Here is a 22,289-nt window from a genome sequence, read left to right as displayed (position 1 = left end):
CTCAGTGAGCGCACAGTCTGCACCTGCAGATGGCGCGCATAAGCGTGCTCGAAAATGGGGATATTTGCAGATGCATGCTGGAACAAACTGTTGCGTGCTCACAGTAAACATATGTTTGAAGTGGCACGTTTTTCCAGACCATGATCGCCCCTCCATGACATGGATAGCCTATATTCTGCTTCAGGCAGCCAGATGACGCGTAAAATCGGCTTTGGAAATAGAGGTGTTTGGATACTTATAGACATTAAAGCTACAATGAGTTAACAAATAAAGAGTCAACAAAGCGACTTCTCAGGTTAATTTATTTTCTCGTCGTTCCCGCTCCGGCACACAAAATGCGAAAGACTAAGCGTGCAAAATAACACCTCTGGCGACGGGATCGGGAGAGACTCCAGCGCCGACTGGTTCCTGCTAGGGCAAAACGTGGATAAGATTGTGAAAACAAATGAATTTAACTGAAATGATCATCTTAATATAACAAATTATGTGTACATTGGTATCTAAATTAGGCAATCATTTTTTTATATAAAAGCGGACAGTAGCGCGGTGTTTACCTGGTTTATCAGACAGTAGCGACCAAATAAATTACCTGGTGAGATCAAGCAAGCTTATCAGGATGCGTCCACATCAGACTGGGAAAGCATCACTGATATGCCTAGGCGCGGTGGAGACCTTAGGCAGCTTGCTGCCGAACTTGGCGTTAAATACTTATCGGTAGATTGCAGCCACTGACAAAAAAGCGAAGAAGCGCTGTATCTCTGTCTCGAAGTTTCTCCGACCACCAAGAGTGCATTGTGCATTATTGCTGATAGCAAGCCTTCTTAAAAGATCGGGAGTTGCCTAGTAGATAATTTTCCAGAAATTCAAATTCAAAAGAAATTCACTGCGGGTGCGTCTCGACAGGCATACATGGCTACACTCACAAACTTGCCACACCAAGGCCAGTGAAGACATTTGTGATGTGAAGCGCCACCGCCGAAGATACGCCCTAGCTGCAGGACCGCGGAGCCACTGTAGCTTGCTACTACGTGGACGAAGCCATGTGCAACGTGTGGAGTACGCAAAACTTCTCCAGATCCAAGCGCGGAGTGAAGCTATGCGAATTTTGCGTAGCACAAAAGGCTACAGTGTGAACATCTTGCACTTCTCTCCAGACATGACACAGCTTTATTTAAGTACCCGAAGCTGAAACTATGGCTACGGTTAGCGAGTAGCTGTTTTTATGTGTAAAATATCAGTTTAAATATGTTGTTCCGAATATAAAGTTCTTCACTGATGGCTTTCATGACAGCTCACATTATTCCAACCACACATGCATTCCTCTTGTTTTAAAAAAGAGACAGAGAGAGGATATCTGAATTTGATAATCACTGAACCAAAAAAACTTCGATTTAGGCAGTGTTTTGGTATCACATACTACATTGTTACAGAGTTTGTGGGCACAGCCATTCGGATTACCTACGCGGTGTTGAACCGTCATTGGCGAATGGGGAACTAAATTTTCTGGTCAGTATAAAATGCATCTGGTATAGCAACGGCACGCGCTTTCTTGGTGCATGTAAAACAGACGCCCCAGGCGAAACAGAATATTGTTACAGAGGTAAAGACGTTTCAAGACGACAGAGGAAAAAGGAAGAAAGAGGAAATCAATATTTCTTTTTACGTTGGACGATGTGTCGTGTCGCCAGCGTCGGTTTCCGTTGGCTGTGTGAACCTGGCCTGTAAAACCTGCCAGAAGCTTTCCTTGATTACGTTACCCGTGTGACGTTGTGATGGAGGAGCCGTGTGACGATCCCAGGCACAGCACAGCGAGCGGCTAAAACTAGAGCTCCGTAGGAGTCGTTGTCTTGCGTACCTTGCAATACTGAGCACCACCATACAGTCTGCCGATCCCTCGCCAGCAGCCCACAGTGACGCAGCAATGGCAGCCTTGCGCTGAATTTTTTTTAATATGGTGGCGCCGCCTCATGGCGGCAAAGAAATCGAGACTGGGTAGTACAACGGCAGATCTGTCTACACTGCAGCGCGTATCTTGCAGGCTTTCTACGTCAACTCGCGCTTCTTTCTGGACCTGGGTGAGCGTGGAAAGGCTCGTCATGTATCATGCACATCATTAAGAACCGGAAATAGCCTAAGATTTTAAACAAGTACGGCTAACCTCCGGCGAAATGTCGAAAGCGTGCAGCATCGATCTTCTGTTAATCCGCTCCGCCTCGAAACATCGTAACCGCCAGTTTATTCGCTTGCGTCGTAAGGTGCCACGACAATTTATTAATTTAATTTTTCTAATGTACTGTTCTCTTTCATAGCCACACGAAACGGTGCCAACTTTGATTGGCATGAGGAATCAGGCACATGCATGCTCTAGCGAAAAGGTGTTTCTCTTGAACCAGCTGGTTCAAGAGAAACACCTTTTCGCCATACGCTGGCCGCTCCGCCCGCTCAAATCTGAATTGTATATAGAGTACGGCCAGCTATGTGCTTGTGTTTATTTGTGATCGCTAGAGAAACCGTCCGTTATGCTTCTGTTTTTGGCAGCTGTACAAGTATAAAAGCTGCACGTACGTCAGGCAACGAAAGGTGAGTACGGCAAACTAGATCTCACTCAAAACGTTTGCTATCTCAATTAAAACAGCCAATAACTTTGTAGAGGAAACAGCAATAGAAGTAATTGGGCGCAGATATATAATTACTGATCCGCCGGCAGTAGTACTTTGATCATTATGCCCCGCGCGTTCTTGAGCTGAGAGTGCGCTTCTAATGTGCGATGTATTCATTGCGCCAACAGGCGAAAGCTCTGGCTCGAGCTCTGCAAGCATATACGTCAAAGAAGATTGGCACTTGACCTGTGGAACGAGGTCAGCGTTTCCTCACTGATATCTGTACCTAACAACGAACACCGAAACTCTTGCCACGGCGTGATTCGAACGTTTCTGCAGTCCCAGCTTCCTCTTTCTGTGTGACCTTCCAGTACGTGGACTCTGTATTTCCGAACGTTACAAGCGCAGCTTATCATCTAAAAGGGGCGTAAAAAGCAAAAACTAGCGCAGGTTAAAAGCTCAGGGACAAGCATGCATTCAACGCAGCCCCCAGCGGCCTATGCACAGCCCGCGCAAGGGCCTACCGGAAAACGTGTTTGTGCCTGAGAAGGGTTATTTATGCTGCACATCACTGTTCCTGTTTCGTGTATTCACGTGCTTCAGCTAAGGTGCATGTAAGCGTTTCGTAGAGTATGGTAGAAGAAAACAACGCAAAAGACTGGACAAGGAAGTAGACAGCACGAGCTCCGACTAACAAATGCATTTATTCAAAGCGTAAGCGTGTGAATAAACTGAGCGACAGATTCGCAGGGAGGAAAAAGAAGAAGGGCTACAACCTCAAAACGAAAAAAAAAATGCCATGCTCATCATCAAGAGTCAAGATAGGCAAGGAAGATAGGCAAAGAAACTGTAGGTATCATCATCATCATCATCAGCCTGATTATACCCACTGCAGGGCGAAGGCCTCTCCCATATTTCTCCACTTAACCCGGTTCTGTGCTAGCTGCATCCACTTGACCCCTGCGAACTTCTTAATCTCATCCGCCCACCTAACATTCTGCCGCCCCCTGCTACGCTTTCCTTCCCTTGGAATCCAGTTTGTTGCCCTCAGCGACCATCGGTTATCCTCTCTTCGCACTACATGTCCTGCCCATGTCCATTTCTTTTTCTTAATTTCCACTAGAATGTCGGTAACTTGAGTTATTTCTCTGACCCACTCTGCACGCTTTCTATATCTTAATGTTACCCCTACCATTTTTCGTTCCATAGCCCTCTGGGTTGTCCTCAACTTAAGCAGAACTCTCTTGGTTAGCCTCCACGTTTCAGCCCCGTAGATGAGTACAGGCAAGATGCAACCGTTGTATACTTTCCTCTTGAGCGATACCGGTAAGCTGCTAGTCATAATCTGCGAGTGCTTGCAAATACGCTCCATCCCAATCTTATTCTTCTTGTTATTTCCTTTTCATGGTCCGGATCTGCGGTTACCACCTGTCCTAAGAAGACATATTCGCCTACTACTTCCAGTATTTCGCTACCTAATGTAAACCGCTGTTCCTTCCCGAGGCTGTTGAACATTACCTTAGTCTTCTGCATATTGATTTTCAAGCCTACCTTTCTACTTTTCCTGTCTAGGTCATCCATCATTATTTGCAGTTCATCCCCCGAGTTGCTTAGCAAGGCAATATCATCAGCAAATCGCAGATTACTGAGGTATTCTCCATCTACCTTTATCTCTAACTGCTCCCATTCCAAGTCTATGAATACTTCCTTTAAACAAGCTGCGAATAGTACTGGGGAGATTGTGTCTCCTTGCCTAACACCTTTCTTTATGGGAATTTTGTTACTTTCTTTATGCAGAACTATGGTTGCTGTGCAGCCACTATCTATATCTTTCAGCACTTTCACGTACGGCTCGTCTACCACCTGATTTCGCAATGCCTGCATCACCGCGGAGGTTTCAACTGAGTCAAATGCTTTTTCGTAATCAGTGAATGCTATGTATAAGGGCTGGTTATATTCCGAGCATTTTTCTATCACCTGATTGATGGTATGGATATGATCGATAGTAGAGTACCGTTTCCGAAACCCTGCTTGATCCTTTGCTTGATTGCAGTCTAAGGTTTTCCTGATTATATTAGCGATTACCTTAGTAAATACCTTATACGTAACAGAGAGTAAGCTGATTGGTCTGTAATTTTAAAGGTCCTTAGAGTCCCCTTTCTTGTGAATGAGGATAATGTTTGCATTCTTCCATGGTTCCGGTACTGTCGATGACACCAGGCACTGTGTATACAGGGTGGCCAGTTTTTCTAGCACGATATCCCCCCCCGTCCTTCAGCAAATCTGTAGTTATCTGATCCTCTCCAGCTGATTTTCCCCTTTTCATAGTTTCTAGTGCTTTCTTGCCCTCGTCCTTCGTCACTGGTGGAACGTCTGACTGTTTTTCCCTACCGCTAATCTCATTACGGTCCTGACTACTTTGGCTACTGTAGAGATCTGTATAGATCTCCTCGGCTACTTTGACTATCTTGTCCATATTAGTGATGACGTTGCCCGCTTTGCCCCTTATCGCATACATCTGGTTTTTGCCTATGCCCAATTTCAGCTTTACCGCTTTAAGGCTTCCCCCGTTCTTTACAGCATGCTCAATTTTATCCATGTTATACTTCCTTATATATGCCACCTTGCGCTTATTGATTAGCTTTGATATCTCGGCCAATTCGATCTGGTCTGTTGGATCGGAAGCTTTCATACTCTGGCGTTTCTTAATCAAATCTTTCGTCTCCTTAGACAGCTTACCGGTATCCTCTCTAACTATCCTACCGCCTACTTTTACCGCGTACTCAGTAATGATATCTCTGAACTGTAGGTATGCTTGCTCACAAAGCCCCTTTGAGGGCGATGATAAGAGCTTCAGCGATTTCCCTGGTATGTTTTTCAGGGTAACGTTTTAAAATCACGCACTGTTCGAAAAGCGGAACACAATTCGGACAAGATTTACAATGCAGCGCCAAGTTGCTTTGGGGCACAATGTCAGCAAGGAACGGCGCCTGTTCTCAGCGGCGGTCATTGATGCATCGCCCCGTCCGACCTACATAGGCGTCCCCGCAAGAAAAAGGTACCTCGTAAACAACGTGGGCACGGCAGGCAACATAACGCTTACTATGCCTCTTGCCACATGCAACCATTCGAAGACCTGAAACGTTAACCTTCTTGCACATAGCTGCAATCTGTATGAGGCACTGAACAAAACATGTATGCCTACCCTGCGCTCGACACGCTTAAGTTTATGGAACACCAGATGCACGTACGGAACAACCGCTGTGTTTTTCCGGTTCATCGGCATCTGTTTTTGTGCGTAGCACTACTAGCCCAGCAATCACGCATTCCGGCGATGTCTGTCCGAAGCCGCTCACTCTCTCTCTCTTCGTGAACTTGAAGTGCAGAAAGATAAGGTGGCTACGCGCGTGTCTCGCTCAGCATTTAGGAGGTGGAGTGGCCGCAGAGCTGTAATAGAAGCCATTCTCTCTCTCTGTGTCCGTCCATATCTCCATGAACTTGAAGAGGAGGAAGGGAAAGTAGCGACGCCCGCATCACGCGACTTAACACTGAGGGGGCGGAGCGAAAGCATGGAAGTAAGACAGTAAGAGAGGGGCGTGTCAGTTGCGGACGTGGCGGCCATTGCTAGGCAGCGTTGCACAAGCCTGTGTGCGTTTGCTTCGTGTCGCAATGAATGAAGCCAGGCCATATGGCACTGCGGCGCAGGTTCGCCGTGCTCGACGTGCTGAAGTACAACGGTTACGAAGCAGAACTGGAAAGCCGGAGGACCATAAATTGACAGTTATGTTTGCGGCCTTCTCCCAGAAACGAAGTGTTCGCCGCGGGTCCAGTGTCACGGGGGAGATTCCGAAGAGGCGACCAAGGTCAAGTGGCAGCTTGACGCGACTTTATTTATGACGGTCGCGCAGGCGGCCGCTCTTCGGAAGTGGTATAGGAACACATGGAAACGGGTGACGCCGTCGGTTCGGTCTGTTCCGATTCTCGGAAAAGTCGCGCCTCGACTGTGCCGCAAAGGAGGCAAACCAGAGCAGCTCAAAAGCACAGCGTAAACGTAGAGTTGCTAAGCAACTCTGGGAATGAACTGCAAATAATGACTGATGACCTAGACGAAAAGTAGAAAGGTAGGCTTGAAAATCAATATGCAGAAGACAAGGGTGATGTTCAACAGCCTCGGAACCGCAGTTTACATTAGGTAGCGAAATACTGGAAGTAGTAGGCGAATATGTATACTTAGGACAGGTAGTAACCGCAGATCCAGACCATGAAAAGGGAATAACAAGAAGAATAAGATTGGGATGGAGCGCATTTGGCAAGCACTCGCAGATTATGACCAGCAGCTTACCGGTATCGCTCAAGAGGAAAGTATACAACAGTTGCATCTTACCTGTACTCACCTATGGGGCTGAAACGTGGAGGCTAACCAAGAGAGTTCTGCTTAAGTTGAGGACAACCCAGGGGGCTATGGAACAAAAAATGGCAGGGGTAACATTAAGAGATAGGAAGCATGCAAAGTGGGTCAGAGAAATAACTCAAGTTACCGACATTCTAGTGGAAATTAAGAAGAAAAAATGGGCATGGGCAGGACATGTAGTGCGAAGAGAGGATAACTGATGGTCGCTTAGGGTAACAAACTAGATTCCAAGGGAAGGAAAGCGTAGCAGGGGGCAGCAGAAAGTTAGGTGGGCGGATAAGGTTAAGAAGTTCGCAGGGGTCAAGTGGATGCAGCTAGCACAGAACCGGGTTAAGTGGAGAAATATGGGAGAGGCCTTCGCCCTGCAGTGGGTATAATCAGGCTGATGATGATGATGATGATGATGATGATGATGATGATGATGATGATGATGATGATGAAACGCAGTGATTGGGAATTCGGCGCTTGCTGCTCTCTCTCTCGGTTTGAGGGGAAAGGGCGCGGAGGCCATAATTCGCGGCGAAACACGGGCTGAGGAGAATGCGCGGCAGATGGAGCTGCTGTCGGTGTCTTCTCGGGAAGACACCTGGACAAGTGCCCCCTTAAAACCGCCGCCCGCGCGCAACCTACCAAAGGCAGCGATCGAAATGTTTGGGCCTTAGGTTTGTGTGTTATGTGTTTTGGAAACGCAACCGTCAGCGCTGTTCGTCTTTGTGACTGCTGGCCACCTCTTGCGTGAGCTAAGGGAAGATATAGGAGAGAGTGTAAATCGCAGATGTGTGTGGTGATGCATCAAAGGTATACGGGGATAAGCGGTGCTACGCACAGCACCTAGTATTTGATTAACTATTCATATTGATCATATTTTTTTTTTTTGTGGAGCACAGAGTCCCGGCACTTTCTTAATAAATCCTCAATCCTCAGACCAACTATTCGACTTCGATAAATCCTCAATCACCTATCCAAGCAGGCAAGCAAGCTAGTCCTGTTTTTCGCGCATGTCGCAGCACGTCACGTAACATTATAACTTGTCTCTGCAAACTCTTTGTAGAGCAATGCTCGTATTATCACATTCAAATTCAAAAAGCTCATTGATTGACACTCGCCATAATATGGAAAAGTGGCGTATCCTGTTGACGTATGTCACTCCTAATTATGTAACACCCTGTGATGACTTAAAAAGCCACACAATTCATGACATTTTCTTTTTTTTTTTTTGGCTGACGATACGATAGTTGGATGCGCAGCCCATGTTGACAGTTTTTTCCCACTGTTCCCGATCACCGCGTGAACAGTTCGATCGCATAATAGGTCTTTCCCCTAGCGCGTTTCTGGCGGATTCGTCCTCGCACGCCTGGTGACTCTTTTACCGCAACATCTGCAACAATTTTCAAGTAACTTTTTTACCACGCCTCTTCAGAATGCATAATCTCCAGAGCATTGTAAAAAGAGCAAGTCGCCGAGATATTTTCTGCAAAAAGAAACTGACGCACATTGCATCCAAGTAAGGAAAATAGGAAAAAAGTAGAACGTGAAAATTTCATGGGACAGTTTAATTTGCTTAAACCTAACCGACTGCAAGCTCAATTTTCCCTTCCTCCTTCCTGCTTCCTTGCTTCCTTTGAGTACGACACAATACCTGGGATTTTATGTATGTACAGTCTTTGTTAAAAGTGTTAAGGCCGGGAGGTCTGCTTCTGAGCCACTTCCTGCGACTTGTAATGCATTTCCTGCGTTCCCGAATCTCTTGTTCGTAAGATGTTTTGCCCTACACTCTCCAACGGGAAGGAGTTCCATTGATGCCAAATTAGCGCCACTACACGGCTAGGAAGCTGACCCCCTGGGCTCTACACTTTTGACAAAGGCTGTACATATGGAAGCGCATTACACTCTACCGTAACAATAATTAGATCCAAAGGTTTCGACGAAACTAGCGAGACGAGCGTTATGCATCCGCTTAGTCTTCAATTTCGGCTTCCCATGCTAAGAAACCTGCAACGCGTTGCCCGGTCGTACGACGCCGCATGCCCGATAAAAACGCGTATGAAACGCCTGCGTAACGAGGGCGTTGTATATATACAGGATACGGTCAGGCACAATGGATAAAGCAGTCAGCGCGAGCTGCGCACCTGCTACAGTCAGCCGCGGTAAACGTACGAAGTGCATTATCTCGAACCCTGTGACTATCGTTTCACGGCGCAGGCGGCAGTCCAAGCCAAGCTTTCTGTCATTTGGGTTGAGTCTTTGGGCGCCTGCATTTTCTGCGCGTGAAATGAAAAATATGCTGAATTTCTGCAAATTTCGAACGCTAAAAGAAAACAAAAAACAACAGTTGTTTTTCTTTTAATTATTGAACATAGCATGATACACTCAACAAAAATGTGCAGATAATGTATGTCGATGTGCGCCGGGAGCTTGAAATGAAAAATATTTTTCGCGGTTTCCAAGTAAAATATTTTTCGTTCCTTATCCTTTGCCTTGCGGAGACACTGCGAATTACAGGCGTGTGACAGTGATGGGGCACACTTTTCTCACCCAAGGAAGGTGAAAGAGGAGCAACGCTGTGATGTCATGAAGTGGCTGCTACAGGGGCCATCAACTGCCCACTCTCTTCATGACGGTGTTTCAAAGATCCCGCCTGGTTAGTGTCCCCAGAATCTAGTGTCTACTAAATATGTGAGATACGGGGGTGGGCTGTGAAAAAGTGTAGAGGCAGAATCTGACCGAAAGAGCCTACATTTTAGTAACATCTATAGAGCAATACAAGTGTAGTAACATCTACTGAGCAATACGCTTGCTTAATAGGCCTATGTGCTGGGTTCCTTGCTAAGAGCCGATGTTCTCATGGAAGCCTTTAATCTTCAAAGGTTCACGTTGTAGTTATCGTGAACTGGACTCAATAACTGAACGACCCTGGATGGTTGGTTATCGCACAAAGATGGGACAGTTAAGCAGCAAAAAACGAAAAACCAATCTCAGGAACTTGAATAAATAATGAAACTATTTTGAGGAACTTCACGCATTTTTTCTCCATCGCCACTAACTTGGAGGGTATTTTTTTTTTTAAATGAGATGTACAGCGTATTTAAATGTTGCCAAATGGCAAAAATGGAGTGCAAGCTTTTTGCCTGTTACAGCAAGCAGATGTTTTAGGGACAGATGCGTGGCCGCGAGAACACAGTTGCTATTATAAAAATGAAAGGAAAAATAAGCGGTTTTATAATTTCTCAACCTGGAGCCACGTTTTTAAGTAGAATAGATTGCAGAACATATATTGTGGTAACCTTCTTTAACCGACTAACAGTAAGCGTTATAACAGGCCTCAATTTGTTATTTTAGAGCTGAAGCAATACTCATTTGGCACATTTTTTCACATTTTTTATCCCCCAGGACATGGTCATTCATCGAATTGGAATGTTGTCGGCCATATCCCTGCCACATTTACGCAATGCTGACCCTGTGCTCATTTTTGTGTTTCTCACCCCTCATACAAACAAAAAAATGAAACATATTTTTTTTTATCTCCTCGGTTGTTCGCTCAGCCTTCCTTCCTATTTTGCTTGAAATTCATCGCTCCGTCGAGATCCGAAGACCATGCCTACGGTTGTCCTATTACTGTGAATGCTTCAATCGCTGTTAGTGTTATAGCGCGCTTACCGCCGCCGCAAACGTCTCGATCAGAGGCATATGTCACTGCAGGAGCGCTTATATATGGCTTAATAAAGTACAGATATGCTTCGATAGTACCGACAACCACAGCGGAATTTTTAAGCAAATAAGCGCCATTTTTACTCCTTATTGTTGGATGTAGTCTACTTGCTATGAACTCCAGATACAATGAATGCAAACCGCGTGGCCGTCAGGTTCGCTTTAAGTCGGGTCGACGGACCTATAGTAAATTATACAACTTTCTAATTACCACCCAGCCTCTGGGACCGCTATCTCAGCATGATTGTATTTGACACGCATTTCCATCAGTAAAACAAGAATATATTTCTATGCAGATGAAGTTTTTAGAGAAGTACACTAAGTGAAAAACTCTTTCTTACCACTGTCATGTCTTACGTCGTAATATTAATTAAATGGATTGGAACACCAAAGTTTTGTGTTGTACTTTCGTGTTGTAAATAGAGCGTAGCGATTCTGCATGGACAGAGTACGGTGTTAGAAGCACGGAATTACATTACAAAAATTCTTATTGTATTATTAGTGTGCAGCAGTTTCTGTTTCAAGTTCATAGTTTCCAGGTATAGTTGACGTCGAGAAAACAGAAGACATAATACTCAAATGTCACGTGGACAAAAAGTCTCGAGATGTCGACGAGTAGTCGCGTCGTCTGGTTGGTCTGCAGTGTGACTCTCATGGCGGAGTCACATTGCGGCAACAGTTGGTCAACTGCGTCCGCAAACATGTTTGCGTCGTTGGCGATCCTGTCACGCCACGCCAGTGCGAACTGTTCAGAAACATGTTGTTGTTGTCCGCCAATAGCTGTCGCCAACTTGCTCTCCGTCAGTTGCGCAACACCTATATCATACCTCGGAAACTTGTTGCTCGTAGCAGCGCCGATGTCAGGAGCCGCTCGCTTCCCGAAAATTTTGGCCAAATTCCTAGGCTATAGTAGGGAAAATGTAAATTTATTGTGTAAACTGAAAGCCGAAGAGGATTATGATACATGCGAAAGTGCTTCCTAATACGGTTTTAAAAGTTTAAATTATGTGCAAAATGTAAATATATTGTCTTCTAAATGTAGACAGTCTATATAATATGTAGTTGTACATTACTGAATTTTTAAACCTGTCAAAGCATTAGTTTTGCGTCAGTTCAGTAGCGATGTCCTTTTCTGTGGCGCCACCATTTCGAACAGATTTAGCTACCCGCATTATGACAGCGTTTGGAGTAGTAAAGATTGTTTGCTGCACGTTTAGTCGGCATATAGAACATAATGTCGCACTTTCTGTGCAACAACTGCCTTAGGCGAGCCTCAGTTTGTATTGCTGGATCAATTCGAAAAACTGTTGGATGATTAGCAGCGCATTTACGGCAAGAAGTTGTAAATAGCTTATGAACAAGACCTACACCTACTTCGCCTGTGCTCACACGCAGCCAATCGTCCTGCGCTATCGAATTAGTCAAGGGATTTGGAGCTGGCACGCTCGCCGACATGCGCCTCACGCTACTGTTGCACATGCAGGTTAGTTACCGTTACCCTACTGTAATACGGGAACCTCTGTCTGCATTGCGGGCTCCATCCATGGTAAGTGCTTCTGTTTGTCGAAGGAGACAAGTACACAAATTTGTATGTTGCCAGCAGTTAAGCCTGATTGTGAATCGGGTGTTGTACCTGGTGCTCCTACTGCTACTTTCTGGAGATATTGAGCTTAATCCTGGCCCTCTTAGTGAAAGTCAGGTGGAACTGCTCAAGAGTTTACAAAGCGGTCAGGCAGCTATTATGGCTAAGTTAGATACCATTGACGAGAGGATCGCTAAGCATGAAGCCATCATAGGGGATATAAGCAGTAAACTCGATAATGAGTGGACAGATTGACGCTCTTAACAAATTGGTTACTGAACAGGGAAATTTATTGAACCCTTAACGCGAGAAGTAAAGCATTTGCATAGCAAGAATACCGATCTTGAAAATCCAAGTCGTATGCTAAACCTTGTCTTCTATGGCGTAAAAGACCGCAACCAATCAGAAACATGGGAAGAATCAGATAACCTAATCAAAAGCATCTGTCAGTCAAAGCTAGGGATTAAATTGCAAACTGTGCAAAAGGCGCACCGTGTCGGGCGCTACGGTGATAAGACTGCGCGACCGATAATAATGAATTTTGCCTCCTATAAAGAAAAACAGGAAGTCATGAATTGCGCGAGAAAGTTTAAGGGTTCTGACTATGGCGTGGATCAAGGTTATTCAACCGAGACACGTAATGTGCGGAAGCGACTGTGGGAATATGCAAAAACTAAAGAGGCTGACAAAAGCAAGATAAAACTAAAGTATGAAAAACTTATTCTGAACGGGAAGGCTTTTACGTGGGACAACGAAGAACAGGAGGTTGTTCCTGCCATGAAACGATGACGCCCCATTCATCCAAGGAAAGGCCTCCAACGAGATTTAATTGCCGTAATCGTGAACTGCAGAAGCATTGTAAATAAAGTTGATGAGTTTGCTAGTCTTCTGGAGTTTGTAAAGGCACACATAGTATTTGGTACTGAGTCATGGTTAGATGCATCAACTCGTGATAGCGAGGTGTTTCCGAAAGAATTTATTGCTTACCGCAAAGACAGATCCCTCTCTGGCGGGGGCGTCTTTCTGTTGGTGCATTCTTCTTTAAGATCATCATTACTAGATGTCAATTACAATGATGTTGAATCAATATGGTGGACACTTGCGCTGCACGACAACTCGTCATACGCTGTCGGATCATTTTATCGCCCACCCGGTTCTGATCCGAGCATATTGCAATCATTTTATGAAATTATTTCCGAGGTTTCCCAAAAACCAATATTGCTCGGGGATGATTTCAAACTGCCGGATCTGCATTGGGGTGATGGCGTGTGTGTAACCACAACAGGTTGCGGAATCAATACAGAAATGAACAGTATCATAGATACTTTTGGCCTATTACAGTACGTTCAAGAACCAACTAGGGATAAAAATATTTTAGATCTTTTCTTCTCCAACTCTCCGGATCAGGTTAATGCTGTTCATGTTATTCTAGGCATTAGTGATCATCATGCGGTCATTGCATATATTAAAGCATCGCATAACAGACAAAAGAAATGTGAGTCAAGGCGAGTCTTTTTTTACGAGAAAGGTGACTATGCTAGAGTGTGCAAAAAATTACTAGATCACTTGCCCGTTTTTGAGTGCTTATATGATGAGTGCGATATTCATTAATTATGGCGCTTATTTGAGAAAAACTTTTTGAACTGAGGGATGTTCACGTGCCAAATATAGATTCGGCTAGATTGAAGAAACGTAGAAAGCCGTGGGTGACTGCTAGTTTGATAAAGATGATAAGGAAAAGAAGGCGTGCGTACCTCAAGTTTAAAAGAACGAAACGTGAAGATGACCTTGGCAGATTACTTGAGCTAACGCGTGAGCACAAGCAAAAACATAAAACTGCGAAAGAGGAGTACTTTAAAACGCTGGATGTTAAAATGAAAAAAAAAAAAAAAAAAAAAAAAAACCTAAACTCTTTTGGCATTATTTAAGGGAGTGTGGATCAGATCCATTCGGTGCAGGTGATATCGTTTATAATCAACAGGTCATTTCAGATGATGTAGAAAAGGCAACGTATTTTAATACTTACTTCAAATCTGTTTTCCTATACCTAAGGATATCATCAGTCCCCAACAATACGAGTTATGAGCCAACAATGGAGCCAGTTGAAATAAGTGTAAGAGGGGTTCAAGCGCTCTTAGAGGATATAGATATATGAATCAAAGGCCTGTGGTCCAGACGGCATATCACCCCGTTTGCTAAAGAACTGTGCTCATCCTATCTCACAGTAGGTTGGTTGGTTTGTGGGGTTTAACGTCCCACAACAACTCAGACTATGAGAAACGCCGTAGTGGAGGACTCCGGAAATTTCGACCACCTGGGTTTCTTTGACGTGCACTGACATCGCACAGCACACGGGCACCTTGCTTTTCGCCTCCAACGAAAAGCGGCCGCCGAGGCCGGGATTCGATCCCACGTCCTTGGGAACAGTAGTCCAGCGCCGTAACCACTGTGCCACCACGGCGGGGTATCCTATCTCACAGTATTTATATCTTATTTATAAAAAAAAATCTTTGGATACAGGTCTTTTACCAGACCACTGGAAAATAGCCTATGTGGTCCTAATTCACAAAGGCGGAGCAAGAAAGGATGTGTCAAATTACAGGCCTATTTCTCTGACATCAGTTTCATGCAAAATCTTAGAGCACATCCTATACACAGAAATAATAAACCATCTAGTAAAGAATAATTTGCTAATAAAGGAACAACATGGGTTCCGCAAAGGCTTATCATGTATTACTCAACTTGTCGAATTTTACCCTTACCTCGTATCTGAAGTTGACCGCGGGGACCAAACAGACTGCATATTTCTGGATTTTCGGAAAGCGTTTGACACTGTGTCACACCCACTCCTTTTCTATAAACTAAAAATGGTAAATCTGAATACAGCTGTAATAAAATGGACTCAGAATTATTTGCTCGACCGCCGCCAACGTGTAGTCCTGAACGGTAAATGCTCAGGTTATGATGATGTGACATCGAGGGCCCCACAGGGGTCGGTCCTGGGGCCACTCCTGTTCTTAATTTATACAAATGATATTTCACCCGGTATCTCCTCAAGTATACGTCTGTTTGCAGATGACTGTGTTTTCTACAGGAAAATTAACAATGCCAATGATGCTGCTCAACTCCAAACTGACTTGACACTTATCCACGATTGGTGTCTTAAATGGAAAATGTCTTTGAATACGGAGAAATGCGCTCATCTTTGTTTTCAACGAAAAAAAAAATCAAATTCCAAGCTCAGTATCGCATAAGCAATGAATTGATCAGCCAGAAATGTACGTACAGATACTTAGGTGTTATACTGACAAATGACTGTTCCTGGAATGCTCATGTAGACCATGTGGTTACCAAAGCCGGTATGGCACTAAATTTTATACAGCGAAGTTTAAGGTGTTCGCAGCCAAACCTCAAGAAAACTGCTTTTCTCTGTTGTGTTCGACCCATCATGGAATATGCCTGTATTGTATGGGACCCTGGGCGCAAGGGAAGGGAGGGTTCTCCCGGCCATTCTGTAGTGTTCTAGAATTTCTCTGTATATGGTTAAGTCTCGCTTTTTAGACAGGGAGTAGCCTTCCGCGCTGGGGCCCGGTGGGTGTCCTCGGGCGGCCTCGCTTACGATCTCGCTCCCTGTGACTCCACAGTAGGCGGGTGCCCATATTATTTTAATTAGGTCGTTGGGTACGTTCTCCTTGCCTGCTTTCAGAATTTTGCCGGCCTCTTTGGACACCTTACCGTTGTCATAGGCTTTGATTGCTCTTTTAGAATCTGTGATGATTGTTCTGCTTGATGGATTTGTGATTGCCAGAGCAATCGCTGCCATCTCTGCCTCTTCTGGTGAAGAGTGTCTTAGGCTGCAGCTCGAGATTAGTTCGCCTTTGTCGCTGACTATTACTGCAGCTTAGTGCCCTTCTGTGTACTCTGTCTCATCGTTGTACACTACCCCTTGATTTTGGAGGAGGGAGCTTTGAAGTCTTTGAACTCTGCTTCTCCTGCGTTCCTCGTTGTGTATGGGGTGCATGTTTCTTGGGATGGGGGGGTACTCTTAACTTGATGACAATTTTTTGCGGATGGCGGTTATCACCTCTCGCGAGTCTGGGTTTTGGTAGCCCAGCTTCATAAGGATAGATCTGCCCGTTTTGCTGCCAGTTAGTCTGATATATTGTGCTGTAAGTTTTGGCATACAGCTTGTGAAATAGACAAAGGGGCGCCACTTTTACAACACAATAAACAAAGGCACGCAGAGTTAACGTAGTGGGGTACAGAGATGATTTTATTAAACCTGCACTGCAAGGAATGCCGTACGTTGATTATACAAAATGTGCTTCGCGGTTTTGAACCGATTCCGGCTTGATAAATAGGTGATACTAATGAGGACTCCAGATTGCGAACGCACATTCAAGCCGCCTACAAGCAAATGTTTCATATGCAAGTCTTCTGATGTTAGATGCGCTGACGTGTAAAGTGATATAACGAAAACAAGTGTACTTGAAGCGTCTGCCGTGATTTTCGCGATGCGATTAGCCCATGTGTATTTATTACTGATTCAGATTGCAAGAAGGCGGAGAAATTTCGGTTTCGTGAAGTCTTGTGTACTTGAAGCGTCTGCCGTGATTTTCGCGATGCGATTAGCCCATGTGTATTTATTACTGATTCAGATTGCAAGAAGGCGGAGAAATTTCGGTTTCGTGAAGTCTTCTGAGAGTACAGAAGAGTAGTACTTTAAATAATATGATTGCGTCAAGCGTGCATACAGCTGGACTTCCTATGCTATTAAGCTTCCTCATCCATGATGAGCGCCAGGTTTCAGTGAGCTTTCAGCCGTTTTGGAGAGTAGCCCGATTGTTATAGCAGTTATATGCTAGTAATTTATGCAGTCAACGGCGAAAAGGCTGATGGTGGATGAGATGTCACGGGGGAGATCATTTATGAAACCTAAAGAAAAAAAAAAAAGAGGAGGGCCGAGCTTGGATTTTTCCGGTACTCTGGAATTTACATAACAGTTTCTGAAGGCAGACCACGCATTATGGCGAACTGAGAGTGAGTCACGAAGATGTTGTGGATCCGAGCAAAAATAAGCGGATGTAGATTTAGACTTGAGTTTGGACATGAGACGTTAATGAGTGATTCGGCCGAACGTTTTATAAAAATCGAAATAGATAACGTTGGTTTGGAACATGGAATCAAGGCTTAAGTGGAGGTCCGTGGAAAATACCGTTAATCACGATTCACATGAATAACCGTGATGGGAGCCACGCTGATTTTTCAAGAAGGATTTAGAATTCACTTGAGACACAATATGAAGGAATATATGTTCAAGTTATTTACAGATAATGCAGTTAAATGAAGCTAGATGATAATTGGACGGGTTGTTCCTGTTTTCGCTTTGAACACTGAAACCATTTTGTTTATTTTCCAGTCGCTCCATATTTTTAAGCTATGGCAAGATATAGTTTTTTGTAGGTCTCTATATCTTAGCAGTGCTGCTGGCAGCCCCATGGCACTAGACATATTAAATTTGTGAGTTCACCAGGGTATGAATTACTGGTGATAATAGGGACAGTGTTTTGGAAGTTCAAACTTTGTAAGATGTGTGTATTCAAAACAAGCTGATGATTGAATACCGATGAAAAATAAGGTGTCACGATGTTGGAACTAAGTTTCGGGGTTACCTTGGAATCGTCTGCATATGAAAGCGCAATGCTGTGCGATTTGCTGGACTTCGGTGTTGAAAGCCTCCAGAATTTTGGCGGGCTAGATTGGTGGGCTGGTCTCTATGATTCTATGCAAGTCACTGTAAGGAAAAAAAAAAAAAAAACTTGTTTGGCGCTTGAGAAGACATGTGTATTCCTCTAAACGTAAAAAAATATATATATATTTTCCACTTGAAAACCTGCTCAGTACCTTCACTGTCACGAAAGAACAGTATTCTTTGTTCCCAGAAACCCTTCTTAGAAAGTAATAATATCAAGGCTTCCGAATTAAATCGAATGCATATCAGTGCGAATATAAGTGTTGATGAGCTCTGCAGTTTTCGTTAAAATCCATTTTGTTTGACAGGGCTCTTTGGACCAGACTGTTGAAAGTAAAAAAAAAGAAAAAAAAACTCAAGGTTGGAGTTAATAAGAAGTCTGCTTTTTTATTTCGCGAATGTATTTTACAGAGCGCTGCCGAAGAGGAAAAACAAGCGATACGGTGAAATCAACACTACTGTGGTCGCTACAACCATCGATGCGTGAAAGTTAGTGGATGTGCTCAGGGTTTGACATTGAAGACGTAAGAAGTATGTATAAATTTTCTAAGTCGACATTTGTGAAAATAAAGTTAGAGGATGTAACTTACGCAAGGGAAGGGAGCTTGCTCGAGATCGAGCATAAGGGCGTACATTTGGACAACCAGCTGTCACCGTCAAGAGTACGATAACATACATTTCTCATGTGGTTAAAAAGGAAGCGTTCAGCGCAAAGTATTTCATGCATCTTGTTGTCGCATTTTTTTTTTTTTTTAAAGAAAAGCTACAACACAACCACGCTGCATGAAACCCCATGAGGTCTCTATACGAAAAACAGCCTCTCATCAAGTAGTTCGTAGTTTAGAATAATATTTGAAAGCCATGATTCCGTAAATATAGTGCTGTCTGTATCGTTACCGTCAAGAAAAGCTTCCACTGCCAACGCGTAAGAATGTGCTTGGAAAATCTTGTATAACAAAGCAGAAGCCGTGTTGGCCTCTAGTCGCGAACAGCCCAGGGCGCTACCGACCGCTCTCTCCACTAGCCCACTACCTGCCGCGTGTACGCTCTAACATGCCCTGAACGCTGGCCGCCACGATGCCCAGCGCATCCGCAGCCGCTCTGTACAACCTTGCAGGATTGTTGTTGTCGAGATACGAGCGCCTCTTCGTGGCGAGCGCCAGCGATTAGGTGCACGTTGTGATGAGGCAAAGTTAAGCAGGGTGGCGCTAGCGTCGCAAGGCATCGTCCCCTACGTGCTTCGTTTGGTCTGTATTGATATCCCAGCCGCAGCCTGTGCCCTAAGGGGTTTGGAAAACACTTTACGGCAGGAGATTCCTGAGGTTGAACAGTATATAAATGTAGATCGCTTTACGAACCGCGGCAATGATGAGCATCATTATAATGTAGCATTATCTACGTAGGAGCTCTATCCTGAAAGAGCGCATGCGAGGAACATATGCAATTAAGACTACTTACGAGGTTCGAATGTGAAAGCATCAGTCTTGCATCATAACTTCTGCTACGAGGTTCACAGAGCAAACAACATACGCATAAATAAACAACGCTTGTTGTCAAGCCATGCCAACATGCGTTGCGTTGCTTCGGTAGCGATTCCGGGTCGCAACCAAAATCGCTCTCGGTTCGAATGCCGCCTGCGATCCGTTACATTTTTTGAAGCTAAAATAATTACCTCATCAAGTTAATTCATTTGATACATAAGTGATCTTTATTTCGCATTGCATATTATATTTTAATCACCTTATATCTATCCCTGACTTCCCGTTTAAAGTGACCTTTGAGGGGTGCTTCAAATTTCCGCGCTAGGATTTGAGGCTGTGGCAGCAATATTCAGCAATATATAGTCTACGTTGCGTGACGGCCTTATTTGCTAAACGATATTATTCAAACTACACACGCAGGAAACCTATACTCGCAGCAGGACACATAAATGATGCAGGAGATGACTTCAGGCATGCCAAGCGACTCGCGCACTAGACCTTTCACTTCCTTGCAAAGTTCGCTCATGTTTTCTTACTTCTTGCTCTTCTGTATCTCATTCTGCCTTACAGGTTGTCAATTGTACACTATTTTTCCTATTTTTATGTTACCACAATAATGTAACTGCTTTTCATAAGTGTTTACATTTACAGTTTCAATGGCATCTCCTTATTGTGCTAAGGCCTCGGCATTCTAAATACTTATAGCGTCAACGTATGAGGGGCAATCAGAAAAGGTGGACTTCGCCCACTAGTCGGAATCGATGGGCCCTTCGTCGTATTAAACGAGACATTGATACCATGCGCCCTGGAGAGCCCATTCTATGACGACTTTTACTGGACGCAGCAGAACCGCAGCCGAGTACATACTGCGCGCCTTGCGGAAACTACTCTCATCTCTTGTGGTACAGCGGTTGCCATGGCCATCGAGCGGCACTGACCTGAATTTTATAGAGAATTTGTGGGGCATAGTGAAAAGGCACCTCATTTTATCGCAATCTTGGCGTCGCCAAAAATAATTCTTGTTGAAGCAAAATTCAGCAAGCGTAGGACGCACTGAGCGCACATCCTGTATACCTGCGAGCGTTCTGTACGAGTCTCCTCCGCAGCGTATCGCTTAAACTAATCAGATTAGAAGGCTATTACAGTGTCCATTAATTGGCATGCGACATTAATTTACCATATTATTTGATTTGATGAGGAAGGCTTCTCATTCTGGATAGATCACTTTTGCCCACCTATTTCGCGCTTGTTTTTTCACGCTTGCAATTGCTTTCTGTGGTAGACGTAGCCGGTATAACAAGCATAACTGTTTATTTATACATCAGATAATGGCGCCCATTTTCGCTCTGCTTGGTTCGGTCGCCCATGCCGGGGTCTCCCGGCGGTCCGCCTGGTTAGCTTGCCGCTTAGGGCGCTGTCGTCAGTGGCGCCCACAGCACCCTCTTTCTTGAAACGTTTGATCTGACAGGTCCAGGAGTTCTGATCGCTTACAAACACGTCCACTTCTTATGGTGCTCGTGTCCTGCAATGGTTGCAGGTGTCTTGCTGTACGTCTTGCTTGTCCTCTGTCGGTTTGTACAACGTAGGACCTTGGTTCTGATGTTGACTGTGTTATCACTTCGTGTGATGCAGCTCCAGAGAGGATGCGCACCGCTGTGCCTGGTGGTAAGCGCTCTCGGCTCCCTACCTTGTGCCGGGTGTCGTATGATCGTTTTGCACGAGCTCTGTAGGCTTCATTATTTTGTCTGAATTCGCTGTCGTCCCACTTCGGGGTTAGCAGCTTCGAAGTGGTTGGTACTGTGGTGTTCAGACGACGACCCATTAAGAGTTCTGGTGAAAACCCTTCCACGCTGGGTGTGGCCCTGTAGGCAAGCAGCGCTTCGTGTATGTTGGAAGACTTCCTCAAAAGCTGTTTTGCTGTCTGCACAGCCCTCTCAGCCATACCGTTGCTCTGCGGGTAGTAAGGGCTTGAGGTTGTGTGTGAGGCCCCCCAGTGATGCACTAGTTCTTTGAACTCTGTGGAAGTGAACTGCGGGCTGTTGTCTGTGCGTATTGTCCGTGGAACACCGTACCGTGCAAACATTGGCTCCAAGACTAGGGCTATGTTTTTGTAGCTGTCCTCGACAGCTGTTCTAGCTCGAAAAATCGGAAGTAGTCGTCTACTACTACAACATGCAATTTCCCCTCCAGCGTGAAGAGATCCATGCCGACTGTGTCCCAAGAGTGTGCTGGCAATGGGGTTAGGAGCAGGGGTTCTGTTTCTGGCTTTCTGTGCTCTCTGCAAGTTTGACACTTTTCCACGTAGTCTTCAATGTGCACCAGAACCTCTACTCTGATGTCTGGCGGGATGATTATTCTGTCGCCTTTGAATAGCAGACCATCAACGAGCGAAATCTCACTAGCCACCTCGACGTACCTTTTCAGTTCAGGTGACAGCCCATGCACAGTTGGCCATGATGTAGTGCAGAAGGTAGCTACCATGGAAAGTGTTTCGTCTGACTAGATGCTTGCCCTGATTCTGTCCAGCATTTGGTTTGAAGCAGGGAGCTGTTCAAGCGCTAATTCTTCAAACTCGCGCTCTGCACTCTCGAGAGTTCTTTCTTTGTCTGCTGGTTTCCCAGATGGCTTCCGGGACAGAAGGTCAGCTGTGTACAGCTTTTTGCCAGGAGTGTGGGACATAGTGTAGTCGTACTCCAAAAGGCGCATCCTGAAACGTTGAAGGCGAGGACTCAGCTCGTCAAGTCCTTAAGTCGTC

The 22,289-nt window shown here is 44.9% G+C and overlaps 1 long non-coding RNA gene across 3 annotated transcripts in view; it reads left to right on the top strand.

Moving 5' to 3' along the window:
• The window catches only part of LOC146183222 (uncharacterized), a 71,665-nt gene that overhangs the window by 12,545 nt on the left and 36,831 nt on the right, over window positions 1-22,289 (top strand). For 2 of the 3 annotated variants that reach the window (XR_014708481.1, XR_014708482.1), the window contains exon 2: window positions 18,465-18,584. This is a non-coding gene — a long non-coding RNA (uncharacterized LOC146183222). Of the gene's footprint in view, window positions 1-2,538; window positions 2,581-18,464; window positions 18,585-22,289 lie in introns of all 3 variants that reach the window. The other variant, XR_014708480.1, reaches the window with a different exon arrangement.

The sequence above is a fragment of the Amblyomma maculatum genome, chromosome 7 (assembly GCF_055883805.1).
Source record: "Amblyomma maculatum isolate TAMU_Amacu chromosome 7, ASM5588380v1, whole genome shotgun sequence".
Lineage (NCBI taxonomy): Eukaryota > Metazoa > Arthropoda > Arachnida > Ixodida > Ixodidae > Amblyomma > Amblyomma maculatum.
Note: the sequence above shows the minus strand (reverse complement) of the source record. Positions and strands in the feature narration are given on the sequence as shown.